This window comes from Protopterus annectens, chromosome 5.part1 (assembly GCF_019279795.1).
Source record: "Protopterus annectens isolate FY-2018-M chromosome 5.part1, PAN1.0, whole genome shotgun sequence".
NCBI classification, from domain to species: Eukaryota; Metazoa; Chordata; order Ceratodontiformes; family Protopteridae; genus Protopterus; species Protopterus annectens.
Window position 1 is genome coordinate 321,838,379 of NC_056736.1, and position 23,544 is coordinate 321,861,922.

At 43.2% G+C, this 23,544-nt stretch overlaps 1 protein-coding gene across 4 annotated transcripts in view; it reads right to left on the reverse strand.

Moving 5' to 3' along the window:
• TGDS (TDP-glucose 4,6-dehydratase) overlaps positions 1-23,544 on the reverse strand; it is a 750,932-nt gene that overhangs the window by 434,874 nt on the left and 292,514 nt on the right. The window lies entirely within an intron of this gene.

Sequence of the window (23,544 nt, forward strand, 5' to 3'; positions counted from 1 at the left end):
GGTCAGGTCATATTTCAAGACCTAGTGTAAAATAGAGAGCAACTTGGACATAATTGTTTTACGTTGTGTCTGAATGTGTATGATGGCATGTCAGATAGTTCTGTATAACTGCATGCCAAAAGATCATTTCTATATATTGCATGTCATTGAATACTGTCATTTCGTACATGGATCATTTCTCAAAGAGGGAGGATGTAGATCAGAGTGTGTGTATGTACCTGTAAGAAGCATTTCCAGATGTAAGCATGTGCATATAAATACTGGGCACGCGCAGGCAGCAGTGCCATTTTGAGAGAACAGCCAGAGTGCTAACATGTATGAGTGTGGTAGTCAGTCTCTTTATAAGCTTAAGTTTAAGTTACAAAGCCTCATTTCTGATGTGTTTATGTGCAATAAAGCTGCTTGAACAGAACCCTGACCAGATGAGCAACAATGGCCAAAAAATGAAACTTGACTAATGAATAAAGAAAGGCCAGAGGATATTAACACACAAACATTATAGAACCAGAGACAACTGGGCCTTAATAACTCCTAGTTCTTTCTATGGCACCAACAAAAAAATATTTTCTCCTTACCCACATGCGTTTTTCTAGTAGTAGGTTTCTTTGGATTATTTAATACCTACTGCATGTTCTCAGAAAAATTGGGTCTAAAAGGTATCAACAATCTGCCATCCAGGCAGTCATATTAAGAGATTTCAGAATGGAGTGCATCAAACTAACTCCTGTCTTATGTACGTCCAGTCTGTGGGGAGGCTTGTGGTAATCACATTTTCAAGAGAAAGAATTACTGCTGCCCCAGCCAAAAGGTCACCACAATTACCATTGAATCTTTAGAATGACTCTGAAATTAGTGGAAAGGTTGAAAATGCATGCAAGAATGTTCCCGTCCAAGGGGATGAAACAGCATCCGTCTTCCAGGCCTGCTTACAAGGAATCCTGGTGCAGAATCTCTATAGCAGTCTGTTCTAACTGGAGGCAAACAGATCTAGTGCTCCACAGATGAATCAGTTCTCAGAAGACCCCAGAGTTCAATTTTCATTTGTGAAGGTCTGTCCTGGTCTGCTCAGCTTGTTCATAGGTTCATGGGTGTATAGAAGACTAATGACCACTGGGGCCTTTTTAAGCCTAGCAATGTATTCCAAATCCCTGACAAGTTCTGATACCCTTGATAAGTGTAAGCTGGAGGTTAGGAGATAAAACATTTACAAGCAAGGGCCTAAGAGATTAACTATTTACAGGCTGTCTTTGTCCATTAGAGGCATAGCTGCCAGGGATAAATTTCCTGTTCCTCATGCAACTGTCCAAGTTACATACTTGAACTGGGTTAGGGAGGAATTCTGCTTCACATGGATAGGGGAGCCTGATACATACTTGTCTCTCCAGCAGGCTCACATGCAAGGTTTAAGTGTTTAGAATGACTAATTCTGGTGCTGTTTGTTTTGAAGATATGCAGGAGGTCCATCAGGTTGGGATTTGACAATGCACTGCATGCCAGGCACAGATGTCCTCTCACTGCCTGTAGGAGAAAGAATACAGGGATAGGGCTTTGAAGCAGTTTACATAGGGTGTGTTACTTACAAGTTTTATTCTTTTCGTGAGGAACCTCTGTAGATATTTCAAGTGTTAGATGTGCATGATTAGGTACATACCAAAGGGGGCATTGCACTCAATGATAGGTCTGATGAATGCCAAATACAGTGAAACAATAACCTCCATGGACCTAAAGGCCATATCTTTGTTTATGAGTTATACAAAGAATGATTTCCTCACTACTGTAGACATGCGATGGTCAAATGCTAGATTACTATTTACGTGCGTCCCCAAGTCCCTGACTACCAGGTCGACTCTTAGGGGTTTGCTGTCAATATGATAGTAACCAGGATGAATGACTTCACAAAGGATACCATTATGCAATTTTGGCATTTAGTTTTAGTCCATGGGTCTGACATGAGTTATTTGTCTGTATCAAACCTTCCTGGGGAACACTACTGTTAGTAGCAAATTTTATGATTGCTCCTGGCTTGCAGTTATCTGCAAATCTGATCAGAGGCCCTTGATGTTGGCCTTCACATCAGAGAAGTAGATCAATGAGAAGCAGCCCCAGGACCAGTCCCTGAGGGCTTCACTTGTAACTGTCCTCTTTGTAGAGTTAGATTCCCAGAGTATAACTTAATAGTTCCTGTCCATGAGCTCACTGGCTATCCACAGAGTGGCACAAGGGTTTATACCTAACCTCATGAGTTAGTCAACAATGCCCAAGTGGGGTATTGTTGATGATAGTCTTTTGCTTTCACTGAACGTAAGAAGCCTGGAGGGTCCGACTGTGCTGAAATAAAACTGCCCAGGCTTGCATCTGCAAAGGAATTAGCATTTGTTTCTTTTTAAGTACATCACTGTGGTGTTGTCTGTGATAACTTGCTGAGGTCCTGGAATCCAAAGATGATCTAGTGATTTGACAGCATTTATTACTGCCATCATCTCTTTGACATTTGTGTGTATTGGTCTGTTACACTTGTCCTACAGTCCCATTCACCAAGCAAAGTCTGAGGCATCTGTGCTTACAGCTTGAGTTGGAGCTGGAAGTGGAAAAGTGAGTACCAGTACTGAGAGATATATGGACCTTCCACCACTGCAACTCTCTTTTTACAAATCCTAGCACAGGACTCTGAAAAAATAGAAGGTGCTAGAGTTGGGACCAGACTGATCTGAGGAACCACTGTATTTTCGTCATGTGAAGTCTGGCCAGAGTAATGGTGAAAATCAGATGTCATGAAACTTAGGATTCTGAGGTATTCCCTGGCTGAAGTGAGAGACTGACTGAAAAAAGAATAGGAACTGTTCTATGAAAACATCTACTTTGCCCAGAGGAACAAAAGCCCTCTTGAGGGATGTATCCAGAAAGTATCCCAAAAATACTATCCTGTGAGAAGGAGAATGAGAGAAGATTTCTGAATGTACACTTGGAATCCCAGCCTGTGGAGGAGATCTTTGCCCAGATCAGAGATTTTTGACATTTTGAGAAAAACTCTGCAAATATAAGTCAGTCATCTAAACATGGAAAAATAAATAACTTGCAACCTGTACTATAGGTGCCAGACACTTCATAAATACAAGTGGTGCTGTAGATAATCCAAAGGGCAATACAGAGAACTGAAAATATAAGTCAAATACAGAAAAGCTTAAAAAAACATCTGAAATCTTTGAGAAGTTGAAATGTGATAAGCATCTTCTAAACTTAATTTTACCAGAAAACTGAGGAGGAGGTATGATGGGTAGCAACAAATGGAACATTTTATACTTTGACATACCAAATTTGTTTATTATTTGGCACAAGAAAAAGTCTGGAATAAAATCCTTTCCCTGTTTGATCTAGGGGACTAGTTCTATGATTCCTATGAACAACATTACTGGATGACTAGTGGAAACACAGAAATCTGATCTGGCACATGTTTAGGACTCACCTGGAATGGAGGAAGGGACTTCCATTGCTATCTGTATTCCCACTGAATAATTCTCCGAACCCATTTTTCTGATGCTATCTGACGCCAATGAAAATAACACAAACCTAAAGTTAGGGTAAGATTTAAAGGATTGCCGGTGGAATGGGGGTGGGGGGATTCTAGGAGGGACAGACTGACTTTCTAGACTTTTTAGACTGTAATTTGTTTGGACCCCCCCTTTCTGAACCTCCTTGCTGTTACTTTTTGAAAATCTGTTTGCATTTAACTTTCTGAGAAGGCCTGTTTTGTTTCCTGTAAAACAGTCCTGAATTTAAAGGAAAATTCTTAGAGAAGCAGGATTGAAATATCTGGGCAACACCCTGAATTAACTTCCTTCTTTCATCAAATCTTTTCAGGACTTCTTAATAATACCTCTTTGTCAAGAGGAGAATTTATAATCTCATATATGACATTTTCAAGTAAGTTTTCTGAATGTAACCAAGAAAGTCTTTTTGTAACTGAGCCAGTAACAGCTGCTCTGGATACAGCATCAGCAGAATCACAACACTGTGTTAAAGAACATTTAGTTACCTGAGAAACAGAAGTAATTATACTATGCAGGGAAGTTTTATTCACAAATGAAGGAATATAGTACAGTTGTGTCCCACTTCCCTTAACTGTAGATGTTCCAGTAGATCAATGTTGCAGCACTGTCACTCATCAGCCCTATCATAGAGTACAATGCCCCATTTGGAATGTACCTCGCAAGACACTTCCAACAGCTGGAAAGACCTATGCAGACAGACTGAAAAAACTCCAGCTGTACTCAGTGGCATATTGCTTACGCAGAGGTGATCTCTGCCTGACTTACAAAGCCATGTCCAACTCTGAATTGACGGGCATGCTCCACCTAAAGAAATCCAAGTCACTGCGAGCCACGCGCTTGAGTGAGCTAAATCTCACCAAAACAATAAATAGAACATGCTGGAGGGATAGATTCCTGTCACAGAGACTCCTCATGCTTTGGAACAAAATTCCTAACTACATTAGGCAGAGCCCTCACTAACACTCTTCAAGAGAAACCTTGACAAGTGGATGGGTAATAGAAAATACACCTCTGGGATCACTTCATTGGCTCTGCTTGCCAGAGGCTCAGTTAATTAATCAATGGGGCGGTGAAAGCCAGCACACACTGGCTAGGCTTATAAATGCCCTTGGGCAGATAGCCTAGTACCTACCTATGAACATATAACCTATGATTCTTAGTCTTCTTGCCATGCAGAAACCGAAGACTGGCCAAATTTCCAGAATCTTTTCATCATCCATAGCCAACAGATATCTGATAGCCTATGTCCCAATGTCAGGGTATAAGACGGGTGTATGTTAGTGTACCTTCAGGTCTTTATAGGCAGTGAACATCAGTCTGATAGTGTAGGACAGCACAACCCTCACAGATGTCAAAGTTTTAGTGAGGGATAGGAGAAGATTCCAATTATGTGACAGTAGTAGAAGTAGGGGATGATGGTGGAGAATAACCATTCTGCTAACTGTCCCCCACAGGAATGAGGGAGAGGCCAGCATATAGAGTGTTCGGAGGGTGGGAGATTGTACTGCAACACTGACTATTTACTGACATTTGATTAGTAGGAAAGTCCGACTAGACAGAAACCCATTTTCAGTACAGGCCTAGGGAAAAAAACTCCAAATTATTACAAAACATTTGAAGAACGATAATCTTATAATCTTTAAAAATAAAACAAAAACATTTGCAATTTACATAAGTATAACAAATAAGACATAATATAAAAACACTGGTTAAGAATCGATACAAAGTATACAATAATTTAATATTTAGAGGAATTTTAGTTTGTGGAGAAATTAAAGGCAAGTTAGTCTAATAAATGCTTACTTGAACATCTACAGTTATGATAAGTTTGACACAACTGTACATTACTCTTCATAGTCAATACTGCATTAATGGTTCTTGGGAGGACTCCCAAAGCTACATGCTGGGGATGGGGGAAGGCCCTCTGATGGCCCCTGAGAAGGTTCTGGAGGACAGCAGTAGCAAAACCTGCCCTAGCCCTGGAGGCATTGTCTAAATGGTAATGTTTAGTAAAGGTGTGGACAGATGCCTATGTGGCAGCTTCCAAGATGGCCTGCGTAGGGACACCTTTAAGGAAGGGAGTGGTGGCTGCACTAGGTCTGGTGGAGTGGGCTCTGATATCAGCTTGTCAGCTTACCATGGTGGGCGTAGCAGAAAGAAATGCAGTTGGCTATCCACTTAGAGATGGTCTATTTGGAGACAGGTCTGCCTTCTTTTCATTCTGCAAAGGCCACTAGCAGTTGCTCTGCTCTATTTGGGAACTTGGGTCAGAGAAGACCACCATCAAGTGAATAGCTTGATTCAACGAGAATTCTGACACTACTTAAAGAAAGGGATAGTTTTTAGGGTTACCTTGTCCCTATGGAACACAGTGAAGGGTTCTTTGCAAATTAGGGCTTGTAGCTCTGAGACCTGCCTGGCTGAAGTGATGGCTGTCAGTAGGTTGGTCTTCCAAGTGAGAATCTTTAAAGGAGCAGAAGCTGCTGGCTCCAAAGAAGATAATCTTCATGGGGGCCTTAGGTATATGAACCTTTTTAGGAATTATTTCAGACAGGGGTGAGAACAGATGGTGGGGTGAGAAGCAAGACAGGCATAGATGTCTGAAACATATACCTTAACACTGGAATAAGAAAGGCCTCAGTGAAACAATCCTGAAAGGTACTCCAACACTAGGTTTATGTCCACATTCTGAGGTCTAATGTCTTTGTTCTTGCACCAAAAAGAAAACCCTTTCCATCTGGAAATGCATAATTTCCTGGTATTTGGATTTCTTGCCTCTCTCAGGATTGATAGTACTTCTGCAGAGTAGTTTGCATTATTTGGGGTCAGAAACCAATCCTCCCAGCTGTTGGCTTGTTGGTGGTCAGGTGAGGATGAGTGACAGACCCCTTTAACTTGGCAAGTAGATCTATCACTTGTGGAAAAATGCAATATTTCCACTCAATGACAGTCAAGAGGAGGGAGAACGAATGTTGCCTTGGCCAGAAGGGGCTACGAGTATCATGCTCAGTCTATCTGACCTTACCTTTATCAGCACCCTGGGAATCAGGGAAAATGGTGGAAAATAAAGAATGAGGCTTGTTCATTTGAAGGAAAATGCATCTGCTCTCTATGTCTCTGTCTGTTGGGTTCTGGAGCAGAACATAGTAGCCATCTGTTCTGATAAGAGGTGAAAAGGTCTATACTGGGCTGACCCCATTGATGGGTTGATGGGTGAGGTCCAGGAAGACCACCCTTTTTAGCATCCATTTGTTGGGGTCTAGAAGGTCCCTACTCAAAGAATCTACCAAGGTGTTGCTCTGGCCCACAACACAGGATGCTATAACTGTCACAAGCCAAATTTCTGCCAAAGGCCTGCACAGGAATAAGTCCCCCTTTCTACCAGCGAAATACAGTCCCCCTTTCTACCAGGGCAAAACTCAGCCACCAGGACCTCCAGGGGTTCTTCTTGTGGAACAGGGAGAGAACAGTGTTTCCTTCCTTTGTAGTTTTGGAAATTAGTGATGGATGCATGATGCCATGTATCCTAACTCACTGCAGTGCCTGCTGATGCTGACAGTGAGTGTAGTAAGTGTCAAAAAAAAACTTGCCTCTTTGACAGTGGTAGGACTTTTGTTTTACAGAGAATCAATGTGTGGAAAGAAAATTTTTCTGAGGCTGGCACAGAGATACATAAGGAGTTAGTTCAGCCAGTTCTACCCTATGATAACTATCCATGGCAACTTGTAAGGATGTCTGAAGTGCCAGGATGGATTTTTCCTGGATAAGGCAATCGTCCAGGTAGGGATAGACATGCACTCCTAGTGTTCTGCAATGGCTATATTTAGTGAAAACTCTGGGTGCACTGGATAAACCAAATGGTAAAGTACAGAACCAATACTGCAGACCCTGCTTCTACAAACTGAAGGTGCCTCCTGTGTTCTTTGCAATAGCAATTTGATAATTGGCATGCTCCAGATCTATTGGAACTACATAGTCTCCTGGAAAGATCATGGGTACCAGTTTTTGAAGGGTCAACGTTTTGAATTTGGGAATATTCATGAACTTGTTTAACTCTGAGAGGTCTAAGATTGGTCTCCAAGTGCCTTCCTTTCATGGGACTAAAATGATCCTATTGCTTTCTCCGCAGCAGGGACTGGTTGAATGGATTCTTGTTGCAAAAGTTCTTGCAAGATTTTGGGGGGGGGGGGCCCTCTTGGTCTTTTGGTACCTGTAGCATCTCTAACAAGTGGGGCTTCTCTCTGAATCGAATGAAGTAGCACTTTTCTACGTCTAGGACCCACTGGTCCAAGGTGATGAGTTTACACTGGTACAGAAAGGAAGAAAGTCTTCCTACTGGAGGGGCTGGGAAGGAGTTGTACTGGGTAGGTGGGAGCTTTGCACAGTCACAGCTGTTCTCTGGGGGGACAGAGTCTTTGGATACCCCAGGTCTAGGAAGTTGTTCAGGTTGCCATCTTCTTGACCGTCTTGGCCTCTTTGACTGGGGATGCGCCTCCCCTTATTCTTGCCTAGTAGGCAAAGGGCATGGCTTAGAATGATAATTCCTAATATATCTAGGGGCGGGAGGGAAATAAAATTCTTTCACATTTTTATTTGCTTCCTCTTTTTGCCCAATTTCTCAAAACCATCCTCTACAGCGGGCACAAAAAGGAATTCTTTATCTAGTGGGGCATCCAGGACTTCGTCCTTCACTTGGTCAGAAAGTGGTTGGATCATCAACTTGGTGTGTCTGCGAATATCAGAGTCAGTAGAAGCTGCTCCGCATGATGCATCTAAAGTGTCAAACCCAAATTTTAGGGAATGTTTGAGAACCTGGAGTACTGCTCTAACCGTCTTCTAAGCTTTGTCTGCAATGCACTTTGCCTTAGTAATGATTTGTTCCTGTAAGGGTTTAAGTATTTTAACATGTGAAATTAGCAATTGAGGGCCTTCATAGAGAGGATAGCAGATGTACAAGTCTTTTTCCAAACCTGTCTAGTAATCTCGCTTCCCTGTCATTAGGTAAGGGACGTCTAACAGCAGGAATAAGGGCATGCTCAGTGACTTCAACTGACACTAAAGGGGCAACGGCTTATGGGTTGTTGCAGACGTGCTTGTGGAGTGTCAAGCAGTCTATATAAATTATCTGGTTTCCTTGAGACAGGTGGGAGAGTGTCTAGGTGCAAAGAGATGGTCTTTGAAGACATCATCTAGTACCACATGGACTGGAGGAATAACCAATGGCCTGAGATGGCATACTTAAAAGCCACCTGTAATGGGCTTGGGCCTGAGAGAATTCCTTGCTCTCCCAGTGAAAGGCCCCCTCCATCTTAAGCAAGGTACTCCCAAAGGATAAATCTTCTGGGGGAGAGGCAGAACAGAAGGTGCCATCCGAGTCATAGTCAGTACAGGAGTGAGGAGGGAGGGGCTCCAAGTAAGAGAATTCTTTCTCATCCTCAGATCCTGATTAATCATCTTCCTCCTAAAAAGAAACATCCCTCTTTCTTTTACTGGGAGAAGCCTCAGAAGTAGTCTGTAATGCCTGGCTGATCTCCCTAAATTTCATAAAGGTCATGAATTCCTGGGCAATTTTAAGGAGGTGCTGAGTTTCGCCCTGGGTGGAAAATGGCTGATGACTGAGGTAAGCTGACTGGTCTATGTTTTAGGCACTCATTTAGAAAGAGAAGACTCGGTATGATGGCAGTTGACTGTGCCATTGTCAAGATTGGATTGTGTTCCTGCAAAACAGCAATGGAAGATTAACTATCTCCCTCAGTAACCAACACTATCGGAAGCTGAGGCCTACTGAATGACTTCAGACTCAACAGACGTTGGCACAGGAGAAAGCAAAATAGACTGGCCTCCTGCCATGGTGGCTTCCCAAGAGGTCACATCAGAAAGCTCAGAACTGGCAGTTGCTGGACCTGGGGATTAAAAAAGCAACTCACCAGAGTCATCCATTGACTTGGACACAGACATGGAATGATTGCTGACATCCACTGAATCCTTTTCCTTAGACTTTTTCTTTTTGTGTTTCCTCAAGGAAAGAGAAGTAGAAGAAAGAACCAAGTGCTAGACTCCATGTGGGCTGCAAGGACTTCAGCCCCATGCTTAAGGGTCTTAGCTCGAAACCTAGCACAATCCTGACAAAGAGGAATGCTGTTCTGAGATCCTAAACAAAACAGAGAAAAAGCATGAAAGCCTTTATGTGGGATTTGCTTCCAATACTTCAAGCAGCTACTAACTTTTTTCAACATTAATCAGAAGAAAAACTTCTCAACTGGAATGCTATTTGAAAACAGTCTGTAAAACATGGAAGAAATATTATCTGGCTGGACTGTGAGCATCTAATAAACATAGTAGTGCATTGGACTGCATGGTTAGAAAATACTGAAGATGGTTACACATAGTGGAGGCCATGGGATATATACAAATGACCCTTTAAGGACACAGTAGTGTCTCAGCTATATGTCTTCTGAATGCCTATGACTTTTTTTTTCTTTTTAAGTCTTTATGGGTATTATTCAGGCCAGAAAAGCCATATCCCTAAAAGTACCTGAATCTGACACTGATGATTTGGCTCCAAGAGTTCTCCAGTTCCGAAAGGCTAGGAGCTGGATGACTCAAAGAAGTAACTGGAGTCGAAGAACAGACCACCTTTGAATCCAATGAAGACACCCCCATGGGTCTCGGATCCAAAGACTGAAACAGTAGGCTGGATCAGAGAAGGACAGACCAAAAGGGAAGTAGTCACAGGTTAGCTAATGGATCCAATGGGAGATGGAGCCAGGAGTACCCCCAACTTGATCTGAGCTCCGAGGAATTTTCTCATCATCCTATCCAGGTCAGCCTCAGACAAACTCCGGGAAGATCTGAGAGAAGAGGTGAGGATGGAGGTCTTGAATGTCTACAGGGGGATTCTTCCAAGAAGGGTTAAGGGAGTTATCAGATCCAGTATGGAAAGAGGTGATCAGATCCAAGGAGATGTGATTTTGAAGTAGACGGATCCAAGGTGGACAGATCAGATTTTTTTTTACGTTTTAGCAGGGGGCTCTCAGAGATCTGGCAACATTTTACAATACTCTATCTTTGGGAGCTGAGTCGGCTTTCCCTTATCAGTTTTCGTTGACGGGTTTGAGCCCCTGCTGAAGCAGAAGAACTGGAAGGGAGAAGGCCCTTCAATACTAGCTTGTTCTTCCTGTCTGTGAGAGCCCTAGAGAAGAAACCAGAGCAAATGGAGCAATCCACATCTAAATGTGAGGCTCCTAACAAACACATTCCCTGTGGGCATCTGAGTTTGGTATTCTATGCCCACAAGTGATGCATTTTGAAAGCCGGTAGGTTTGTCACCCATACTGGCCTAACTTAGCTCCGGAAGAAAATATAACTACAAAAACTACTACTTTTCTTTTTTTTTAACATAAAGGATAAAAAGAATAGAAAAAAAGACATCTACCAACAATGGTAGGCAAGAAATATTCTACAGAGTAGCATAAGAGTACAAGAAAAAAATTAGATTGAAAGTACCAGCAATGGTACTAAGAAGTAGTACCAATAAATCAGTAACAACTGCTCAGAAAATCTCATAGGAAAACTTAAAGGTAATTGGGGGAGGCAGGTGAGAGAAAGGAATCGATTAAAATAGTAGAAACTTACTATTTCACTAGGAAAACACCCAAAAGCTCGAGAGCGAGATGATCTTCATCTGTAGCTAAATGGAGGCAAATGAGATCTGAGCTATATTAAGTTGGTGGGGAATTGTGTGCAAACGGAGGAGCTCAAGAGTTTGGATCTGAAGATCTGGTAGAAGCGGCTGAGTCAGATCACAGACTCATCAGTTGAGGAACGAGTGTCTGCATGGGGACAGGCTAAATCTCTGGCACTTACAGTAGTACTTAATATCAAGCTCCACACTCAGGCTGTAGAGCCGAAACAAGTGTGAATCTTATCTGGTGGACAGACAGACAAACACTTTGAAGACTTTAGTGATTTATACATTAAAAGAGGAAACTTTTTATCAGTACAGATGAGGATCAACAACCAAACTGTGAGTGGGGCAGAAAGGGAAATACAGGTTCAGGAAGAGGCATGGTCTTGTAGTGTAGCACATTTTGTAAGAATATGCACTGATGCAGGCTGAATATTCCCCCCTGACCACAGGAGCTTCACTGAGAAAAAAATGTGGAATTTAAATGCAAGAGGCAGAACGCATTTAGACTCACAAATAAGGACCCTTGGTATTAGATCTTACAGATTCCCTTCTGTAGAATTAGCAATCTGAGAAGATGTTGCATTTACTCATCATACACATTTCTACAACTAATAACATACAGATCTTCTTCCACCAAGGACATCATGTCATGGAGAAACAGATCCAGACAGCAAGAAATGGTGCTCACTGATCTCCATTTACAGAGCAGTCATGCCTATGTAGGGTCATCCATTTCATACGATCCTTGCCTTTAATCTAATTTCATTTCTGTACTGATTTTCATTAACTTACTTATATTTTGCAACCACCTCACCAACCAACCAGTGTTGATGGTAGACTGGAAGGGACAGCAGTTGAACTCGCTGTGTTATCCATCTTTTTTCCACTCTAGTTCAAAATCTACAGATGAAGCACTTAAAACTATAACTTGGGTTTCTAATCACATAGTCCCACTGGTGCAGTCCAACTGGCATGTTTAGGCATTCACTCCTCCAGATTAAGCCTCCATCCCTACTTAAGCCAGATCACATGTTTTCAACTAGTAAGTGAACCCCATGGAGCAGATTATGGTAACCATACTTTTACCACAGATGAATACACTTCTGAGAAGGCTAAAGCAACTCAACCTCCAGCTGTATTGCTGCAATCTTATTTCTACCAAGTCACTTGTACTCGAGCAGAAAAAAAATTTCATCTGTATTGTCCATTTTCATTCTTCAACTGATGGCTCTTGGATCAGACTTGGCTATTTTTTCCAGATCTTCGGGTGCAAAATTGCGAGCTCCTCCCTTTACTCATAATAACCTGCCAACCTAACATTCTTCAGACTGAGTTTGCTGCCCTTAGAGATAAAGGTATAATACCTTAAAGGAAATAATAAACGACAGAATAAGAAAAAGAGCTGGAGCACAAATGAGAAAAGTACAGTTTTGTACCTACCATAAATGTAGATGTTCGAGGATCTACATTGCTGCAGTCATAACCTGTGGGTAGTCCGCTGTCCTCGATCGGCCCGAATACCAAAGAGCTGGGCTGGCGTCGGTCATTGTCGCCTAGAGCTGACGTCAGTACGTCGTAGTACATAAGCGCATGACCGACGCCATATCCTCAGTCTTTCTTGCCCCAGATGTCAGAAGGCCTAAGAATGAAAGAAGGCCAGAGCCAAAATAATAAACGCCCAACAACTACCAGTGTGGAAATAAAGATAATCCTAAAAAAACACAGCAACCACAAACTATAGAGGGGAAGGAGGGAGGGATAATTGGACTGCAGCAATGTAGATCCTCGAACATCTACATTTATGGTAGGTACAAAACTGTACTATGTTCTTCGTCTCACATTGCTGCAGTCATAACCTGTGGGTAGAATCCCAAAGCAAAGGAAAAGGGAGGCTGGCAAACTAAATAGCATTAGGAGCTGCTAACATGCCCTGTAAAACTGCAGTGGCAAACCCAGCCCTGGACCTGGAATAAAGAGGAGATGGTAATGCTTAGTAAAAGTGTGTACTGAACTCCAAGTAGCTGCCTCCAAAATATCCTTAGTAGCTACACCCTCAAAAAGCAGCAGATGTGGCAGTAGCCCTAGTAGAATGAGGTCTGATCCCAGCAGGAACATTCTTCCCATGATGAGAATAACAAAAAGCAATACATTGACCAATCCACTTAGAAATAGTCTGCTTTGAAACAGCTTTCCCTTGTGAACCCAAAGCAAAAGAAACAAATAACTGTTGAGTCTGTCTGAACTCCTTAGTTCTGCTCAAATAATAACGTAACTGCCTGTGGATATCCAAAGAATGCAAGACTTTTTCCCCCTTATTTTGGGGATCAGCATAAAAAGTAGGCAAATGAATAGACTGGTTCAAGGCCACATTAGAAATCACTTTAGGCATAAAAGTAGGGTTAGTTCAAAGAAACTCTATCCTTATGAAATATCAGAAAGGGTTCAACTGCCATGAGTGCCTGCAATTCAGATACCCTCCTAGCAGAAGTAGTGGCCAACAAAAAGCAGTCTTCCAAGACAAAAACTTCAATTCAGACGTAGCTGCAGGTTCAAAAGGAGGTAACGTAAGCTTCTCCAACACAAAATTGAGATCCCAGGAAGGAGTAGGAGCTCTACGTGGGGGTCTTATATTCTTTGCCCCTCTAAGAAATTGTTTGAACAAAGGGTGAGAAAATAAAGGAGGGTCACAATCATAGTGAGCAGAAATGGCTGCAGCATGAACCTTCACAGAAGAGAATGACAAACCCTTGTCCAGTAATTCAGTAAGATACTGTAGTGCAAAACTCAAATTACGCACTGAAACATCAAAGCCCTTTGCTGTGCTCCAAAGAAAAAATCTCAGCATAAACTTTTCTAGTACTAGGCCGCCTGGCTTCCAAAATGACATCTAAAACCTGTTGAGGAAGCTGAGACCCCACCGGCTCCATCACAGAATACACCAGGCTGTTAGATGCAGGGACTGCACCCGAACATTGAGAAAATGATTGTTTGACTGGGATAACAAATGAGGAACCTGTGGCAGAAGCCAAGGAGGCTCCTGAATTAAACTCCTCAGCAGAGGATACCAATGCTGACGTGGCCAATCTGGTGCTATTAGAATCATGCAAGGCTTGTCCCGCCTGACTTTCAAGAGTACCTTGGGAAGAAGAGGCAGAGGAGGAAAAGCATAAGCGTGAAGGTTGTTCCAACTGAAAGATAGAGCATCCACTTTCCAAGCATTTGGGTGGAACATCTTTGTGCAAAATTTTGGCAGTTGAAACTTCAGTGGAGAAGCGAACAGATCTATGTCTGGAGCTCCCCAAGCCACGGTCAATTGTTTGAATACCTGAGGATCCAGTTTCCACTCGTGGGGATCCACAATTTGCCTGCTCAATACATCTGCTAGGGAGTTCTGTGCTCCTGGCAGAAACCATGCTTGAAGATTGATTTGCAAACTCAGAGCAGTCTCCCACAAAATCATTGCTTGTCTGCAAAGAGGGTAGGAATGGGTTCCCCCCTGCTTGTTGATGTACCACATGACTGTTGTGTTGTCTGTTTGAATCAACACCTGTCCCGGCTGATGTAGGTCCTTGAAGACCATCAAAGCAAATTGGACTGCTAACATCTCCTTCATGTTGATATGCAAATGTAGTAGTTTGGGAGGCCACATGTCTTGTATCCATTTCCCATTGAAGTGTGCTCCCCAAGCCAAGTCCGAGGCATCCGTCGTTAGGATCTGACTCGCCTCTGGTCGGGTCACAGAGAGTCCCTTGTTTAGGTGACATTCCTGAGCCCACCACAAGAATTCCTTCTGGATGCAAGGTATAACCCGAATGACAGTGTCCAAACCGTGGCAGTGTTGAGTCCACACACTTTTGAGATACCATTGTAGCTTCCTCATATGCAGTTTGGCATTGGGAAGTACTAGAATGCAAGATGCCATGAACCCCAAGGCTTGAAGGACTGTCCTTGCAGTCAGCCTGGACATTACTGATAACTGCTGGAAGTATAGATGAAGAGTTCTTTGTTTGTCCGGGGTCAGAAATGCCATCTGAGAAGCTGTATTCAGTCTCACACCCAGAAAGCACATGTCCTGAGAGGGCACTAGACTGGACTTTATTTCATTCACAGAATACCCTAGGCACCTTAAAACTGCCATTACATACTGGAGATGTTGTAGTAACTTGTCTTTGTTTTGGGCAAGAATCAGGCAATCGTCCAGATAAGGATAAATTTGTATTCCTCTCTGTCTGAAAAAAGCAATTACAGGAGCCAGAACTTTTGTGAATACTCTGGGCAGTAGATAAACCAAAGGGCAAAGCAGAGAACTGATAATGAGAAGTACCAGCCCGAAATCTCAGGAATCTCCTGCAGCTGGGCCTGATAGGGATGTGAAGATAGGCCTCTTTGAGATCCAGGGTTACCATCCAGTGATCTTTGCCCAGCATAGGCAGAAGTTGTTGTAATGTTAACATCTTGAACTTTGGAATGTCTAGGTAGGTATTGAGAATGGACAAATCCAGAATTGGCCTCCAAGTGTTTCCTTTCTTTGGCACTAGGAATAGACGGGAATAAAAACCTAGGCCTACTTCTGACAGAGGGGCCACCTGAATTGCCCCCATCTGTAAAAGTAAAGAAATTTGCTCCTGAGCCTCCATCCTTTGCTGAGGAGGCACATCCGGCATGCCTTTGAAAGGAGGAAAAGTGTGAAAATAAAACTTGTACCCGTGATTTATTATATCCAACACCCATTTGTCCTGGGTGACCAAATGCCAGTTTTGTTTGAAAAGTCCCAACTTTCCTCCTACAGGAGCTGCCAGTAGAGAAGGGTCTGGCAGCAGAAGATACAGGTCATTGGGTCTGTTTACGAAAAGGCTGACCCTTGCCCTCACCAGAAGACTGTGCAGGAGAACTCCAAGTCCTAGGTCTGAAAGAACCCTGAGCGTGAGCTCTGCCTCTACCACGCCTAGACCTGCCCTTAGACTGATAATCCGAAGAAGGAAAAGACCATCCTCTAGCAGGCCAATTCCTACTAAACTTAGGGGGCTGCACCTGCATAAAATCTTTGACCGTCTGCATAGACTTAGCCTTATCTTCCATCTTTTTCAAAACTGATTCCACAGAAGGACCAAAAAGTACTTCAGATTGAAGAGGAGCATCCAAAATCTGAGCCTTAACATGCTCTGACAAATTTTGATCCTTAAGCCAGGCATGCCTATGAATAACTGAACCTGTAGCAGCCACCCTGGATGCAGCCTGAAGAGCATCAAAACCACACTGCAAAGAATGCTTGCCAACTTGATCTGATGCATGAACCAACTCCTGGAGCTCCTTACACTCTATACCCTCAGATAAAGCATCCACCTTAGATTTCAATTGATCTAACAAAAAATTCTGATACTTCAGCATATGAAATTGGCAATTCAAAGCCCTCATAGCTAACGTAGAGGAGGTGTACACTTTTTTCCCCCATCTATCTAAAGCTCTAGAATCTTTATCCAAAGGAACTGGATTCTTAGCCACAGAAGCCCTAATACCCTTCGGACCTTGAGTAATAGTTTCCGGATCAGCTCTAGGACTCTTGCACAAATACGTATGTGCTTCTGGAACTCTATAATATCTGTCTGGCTTAACAGGGGCAGGAGGTAAAGAATCAGAATTAAGGGAAGATTCAGAAAAAAACATCCTGAACAACTTCTAAGACAGGAGGAATAGCCAAGGGCCTATGCTTTGGCAGAAACAAAAATTCCCTGAGCCGTTTCCGAGAATCCGAAAAATCCTGACCTTCCCACTTGAAATGCTCCCTCATGGAATGTAATGTCTCAGAAAAAGAAAAATCCTCTGGAGGAGAAGCAGAAGGACAGGAGTCCTCTGCATCCGAATCTAAATAAGAAGGGAATTCCTGAATTTCTTCAGCTGAGGAATCAGAGTAGTCTGAGGAATGATCCATCCCCTCTAAATCTGCCTCCACCCTAGGCCTCTTCTCTGGGGGGGGGCATAGAACCCCTGATCAAAGTAATTAAGTCCTCAGACATTTTTAACATATGCTTTTTAGGAACAGGGCCTGGAGAGCTAGAACTATGACCAGGGCCAACATGACAAGGTTTGGCCTTAGCATGGGCTTTAGCCACTGAAGTAGAAGGCCTAATAACCTTCTGTAAAGATGGAACTACAGACACCTGAGAAGCACCTTCAGCTGGGCCTAACTCCTGAGAGGCCAACTCCTGTAAAAGTGAAGGTTCCCCATGGGATTCAGCCGAACCCTCGGCAGGATTCACAGATTCAACCGGAGGCTCCGTAGAACCGGCGTCCGCAACGGACGACTCATCTGGTTTAGACTTCAAAGATCTATCTTTACGCTTTTTAGCGGTAGCGGGCGTCGGAGGATCCGACGGCTTGTTATAGTTACACCTTTTACCAAAAACAAGCCTGGCACAGTCTAATCTCCGTTTAATGGTGCGCTTGTTAAATCTAGCACAAAAGCGACATCCGACCACGTCGTGCTCAGGCCCTAAGCAAGGAATACAGAAAGAATGAAAATCCTTATGAGGTATCTGTTTCCCACAAGAAATGCAATTAACTTTTTCTGACATCCGGATAACTGAGGCAAGAAAAGACAAAGATTTCTAACGGGTACTTAGCCCAACTTGGTCTTGGTCTGAAACTTGATAAATGAAAATTTCAGAATGCCGAACGGTACTTGCAAACGCTGCTTCTGCTTCGGACCACGCGGCAAGAAAGACTGAGGATATGGCATCGGTCATGCGCTTATGTACTACGACGTACTGACGTCAGCTCTAGGCGACAATGACCGACGCCAGCCCAGCTCTTTGGTATTCGGGCCGATCGAGGACAGCGGACTACCCACAGGTTATGACTGCAGCAATGTGAGACGAAGAACATCAGTAGTTCCCAAAGAAAAACGTAGCTGTTTCTAGGAGCAAAGGGAAGGAGGTAGGTGGGTGGGAAGTTGAGGAAGAATGAAAATAAACAACATAGAAGGAATGTTACGGTGAGTAAATAACTTTTTAATCTGATGTTATCATTTTCATTCATTCCTTAACAGATGGGACAGAATCCCCAGCTAGTTGAACCTTGGGTGGCTCTTGTTGAAGGATATTCTGAAGTACTACAGAGCCAAAGGCAGCTGTGTTCCTGGAAACCAAATCCAATCTGTAATGAGCAACAAAACTATGAGTATTAGTCCAGGTGGCAGCTGCACAAATCTCATCTATGGAAGCTATTGACTAAACAGCTGAGGACAACACTGTACACCTTTTGGAATGAGTTCTAGGAGGCTTGGGCAAGGATAGTCCTCTTTTACTATAGACAAAAGAGATACAATTGGTTAACCATTTGGACAATGTAACTTTGGAAAATGACTAGCCCAATCTCTTAGTAGAGAAAGAGGCAAACAATTGGTCAGTTTTCTTGAAATCCTTGGTTCTATGGATATAAAAGGGAAGTTGTCTATGCACATCTAAAAGATGGAGTATATACTCTTCCCTTATTTGAAAAGTTTGGAAAGAAAACTGGGAGGTTAATGACCTAGTTAATGTTGGACTCAGAAGCTACCGCAGGTAAAAAAGATGGGTTGGTCCACAGGGACACCCTGTCTTTGTGGAAAACTAGGTAAAGAGAGTTTGGATACTCATCCAACTGATGAGATAGCAACCAGAAAAATTGTCTTCAAAGACAAAAAAAATTTAGATCTCACCTGAATGAAGCTTCAAAGGGACTTTGGGTTAGGGCTTAAAGCACAATAGTTAAATCCCAAGGAGGAGTAGGATCCTTTAACGGAGGTCTAAGTAAAATGGCCTCTGAGAAAAATTTTACATAATTTAGAAGCTAAGGTAAAGTTATTTTCACCTAGATGGAAGTTTGAAATAGCAGTCAACTGGACCTTAATAATAGAAGAGCTAGCATCTTCATTGAAAATTAAAGCTAAAAAAATCAAGTACAGCCAGCACAGTGGCCCAGACTGCAAATATCTTTCATTTCTTTTTATAAATCTTTCTAGTAGAAGATTTTTGAAAAGATAAAATATGACAGACCAGAGAGGAAAGTTTGGCCCGTCTATCAATTAGTGGAATTGGAGAAACCATGAAATCAGTTTGAGGCCTGTTATATCCAGATGAGTCAGTCATACCTGTCAGGTACGACAGGAGGTTTGGAGTGGGATCCAGTAGCCAGGATGGATGCAGTAGGTGAGGCCAGAGAAAGGAAAACCAAATATGACAAAGTCAAAGGGGGGCAAATGAGGATAACTGTGCTTTTCATCTCAAAAGCTTTCTGTAGAAATTTGGGAATGAGGGGTGATGGTGGGTAACCATAAAGAAAACTGGAGGGCCAATCATGGACTAGAGCATCTCTCTGTGAATCCCCTGTTGAAGGGGATCAGGGTAAAGAACCTGCTGCATTTGTTGTTGAGGGGAGACGTGAATAAGTTGCAGCATGGCTAGCCCCACCAAAAGAAAATTCTCTCTGCTATTTTGACCTTGAGAGACCAGTCATGAGGCATCAGAATTGACCTGCATAGTTTGTCCACAATTACACTGGCTTTCTCCAGGAGGTGCATTGCTATCAGAAAATGACCAGAAGAGACTGTCCACTGCCACACACTTATTGCTTCTCAACAAAGCAGGTAAGACTTGGTTCCTCCCTGTTTGTTAATGTACAAAACCAAGGACATATTGTCCGTCTGAACAGCAACTGTCCGGGAGGAGAGAATGTCTTGAAAGGCTTGCAATGTTGCAATGCTAGGAGGACTGCTCTTGCTTCCAGGACATTGATATACATCTTGGCCTCTTTGATGGATCATGTACCTTGGATTGTCCTTCCCAAGTAACACCCCCCCCCCACCTCAGTTGAGAGGCTTCCATGGGCACCATGGCCGTGGGCAGGGGAAGAACAAACGGATGGCCTTTGGACAGTTCACTTGAAAGAATCCATCAAAGAAGATATCTTTTGCATGCTTGAGAGATCTTGACTGGGGAGGTTAAGGGATAACAAAGAATGGACCACTGGACTGACAGCATCCACTGAAGAATCTTCACGTCAAACCTGGCTAGAGGAATAAGCATAACAGTGGCTGCTGTGGATCCCAAGGCTTGTAAAATTAGTCATGCTGGAAGAGAATAATGTTGTATTACTTTTTTGTCATGGGATCTGCGTGTCTGGATTCGAGCTGGTGGAAAAGTGGCTATCTGACAAAATGTGTCCACACAAGTACCTATGATATAACAACTCTGCATAGGTGAGTTGTGATTTGCTGTAAATGACTATGATGCCTAAATGTAGGCACAACTGGAGCAAGTAGTCTGTTGGGGTTCCTATTATTTAAGTGAAAGCTTAAAGTTGCGAACACTGTTTCATCAAATGTGTTTACACGAAATGGCATAATGTCAAAAGCATACATCAGCGATTTTTTTTTCCTAGGGGAAAAAAAATCACTGGGCCGTTTTCGGGACTTTGTCATTTCCTCCACTGTGGTGCGATCTCGGAGTTGGTATATTTAAGTGGGGGAGGTGTGACACAGGGGGGATTTGGAGGTGAAGCCCCCATGGCCCCCACTTTATTTTGTGGGTTTTTTTTTTTAATGGATCAGCAATTTTTTTACCTGGAAAAAAATCGCTGATTCGTGTGTTCGACATTTTGCATTTTTGGGCTGTTTGGGTCGATTATATAGCATTCACAATTTAAAGCATTAGCTAATATAATACAGACCCGTGTGTTGCCTTCAGGAGTAGATGCCTGGTTGGAGCAGTTAAGAGACCGTCATCTACAGCCATGCATTTGATGAACACCCTAGTGGCTGTGCATTTGCTGAACACCCTAGTGGCTGTGGTGAGTCCAAAGTGCAGTGCTCAGAACAGGTAATGACTGGCTAACAGCCAGAACCTTCTGGAGCACCTGTTCATTTTGATGAGATAGTATGCATCTTGAAGATCTATCAAGTATACCCAATCATTCTTTCATAGTAGGAGACAGAAAGGACTGAACTGTGACCATTCAGAACTTAAATACTGCACAAACTGGTTCAGTTTGCTGAGATCCAGGATGGGTCTCAGGTCCCCTGTCTTCTTTGGCACTATGAAGAATCTTGAAAAGGTCTCGGATCCCTTCTGGTCTGGGGGACCTTCTGGATGACTCTTTTTTTTCTAGCAGCTTTTCTATTTCTAATGCTGCTGCTGCTTCCCTGATAGGGTGGAACATTGGGGATTCTTTTTATTCTTGTAGGGATGAATTTGGAAAAAAGGTATAATTAATATAACCTTCGGATCTAATTCTTTGCACCCGGGAATGTTTTGTTATGGACAGCCAGGCTCTGTGGTGCAGGTACAAATGCCCAACTGCCTCCACAGGGGAGCAGTTGGGTCCCTTTTCAGAAGCACTGATAGGGCTTGTCTGAAAAGGAGTCCTGGAAGCCCCGATTCTGTGGGCCACCTCTGCTGCTGGGATGGTGTCTTCTGTTTGAATTACCTCTTGGCCGCTGGGAGAACTATTTCCTTGCCAGTCTTGAAAAGAACTCTGGGATTTACAGAGCTACATCTTTCCACCTTCTCATTGATTATATGAAAGGGGTCTTTGAGGAGAAGAAAAATGTATCCCTATAGCAGTCGGGGTCTTTCCTTCATGCTCATATCTATAAAGAGTGTCCTTCACTTTAGGGCCAAAATAAGGAAGAGCCATCAAAGGGAGCACTGATGAATGAAAACCTACAGAGATCTGCAAAGTCACATCCCAGCATGTCTCCTAATGGCTATGCCTGAACCCACCATCCATGAGGTACCTTCCACTGCATGGGAGATCAGTCTAATGGATGCATTAGATATCAACCGAAGGGTGGCCAGTTGCGAGGAGTCTCTTTTTGGTCCTTGGCAGACATGGACCTAGAAAGAGATTTGGGGGGGTTCCTTAATCAAAGTTCTTTATAATCTTATAAAATGGGCCAGGTAATTAAATGACCGCAGAGCAAAGGTCACTGAAGTGTTCACGTGCTTACCAAATCTGGCCAATGCCCTGGACTCCCTGTTAGGGGGATAGACAGAAGAACTCTGCTGTGCAAGCTCTTTTTTGGTGGCCATTACCACAACCATGCCATCAACTGGGATCCCTGTGTTCTAGTGTCTCCTGTCCTTTAGGGGGCTAAAATTGTCTAGACATTTAGAGATAGGTTCCACATATATGTTTCCTACCACACCAGATGAGAAATGAGATCTAGAAGTTCAACAGTTGGGGGAGTCACCTACGACATAGCCAGGCCAGACCCGAAAGCCTTGAGGAACACCAATTCCTCTTAGGAAGGGCTATCAGAAGACTATCAGAAGACTAACCACCTTTCTGTTTTAAAATCTCTAGACTGTCTCCAAAGAGACATCCTCGGGTAGAGATCTGGGGACCCCTGCTCATCTTGAAAATCGGTGTTCTCCATGAGAGATTCCTGAGGGAAATCTAGGCACATCCTTTTATGCGTTCTCTTCTGAGGGACCTCATCAGCAGGGTGGTATGGAGAAGTATCAGAAGAGATGGTGGAGTCCTGAAGGACTGACTGGAGACCTGATCAGGCTGGCTGTCACAGCAGAATGGAAGAAAGAGGCTCAGAGCAAAGAGACAAAGGGGGTAAAGTTGTCTGATTGGAGGGTGGAAGGGATACCTTTCTCTAGGTAATGAGAAGGCTGTCTCCACAATCTCAATGGCAGAATCCATGGGAGAAACTGAAGTAGAAGGCAAAGGAACCAATACTTCCTGACCATTTGCTCCTGCAACCCCACAAGCACTCCACCCTGAGGAAGGAGTCAAACCACAGCTGTCCAGTGCTGAAGCACCAAGGGGTGGGGATGGCTCCGATAGCTTCAGAGTCAACTCTGGTCCCTGAAATTGGCTCTGATGCTTCGGCTCAAACAGTCCTCCAGTTCTGAAAGGCTAGGAGACAAATGACTCAGGGAAGTAACTGGAGTAGAACAGACCATCTTCGGATCCACTGAAAACACCCCCATAGGTCTTGGATTCAAGGACTATGAAACAATAGGTCAGATCAGAGAATGAGAGACAGAAAGGGAGGTAGTCACAGGTCGGCTCATGGATCCGATAGGAGATGGAGCCAGGAGTACCCCCATCTTTATCTGAACTCTGAGGAATTTTCTCATCACCCTATCCAGGTCAGCATCGGATGAACTCCTGGAAGACCTGACAGAAAAGGTTGAGGATGGAGGTCTTGAATGTCTACATGGGGAAAAGCAAATGGAGTAGTCCATATCTAAATGTGTGGCTCCTAAACAATAAACACTAAACAGTTTTGGTTTTAAAAAAATACAATTTAATCGG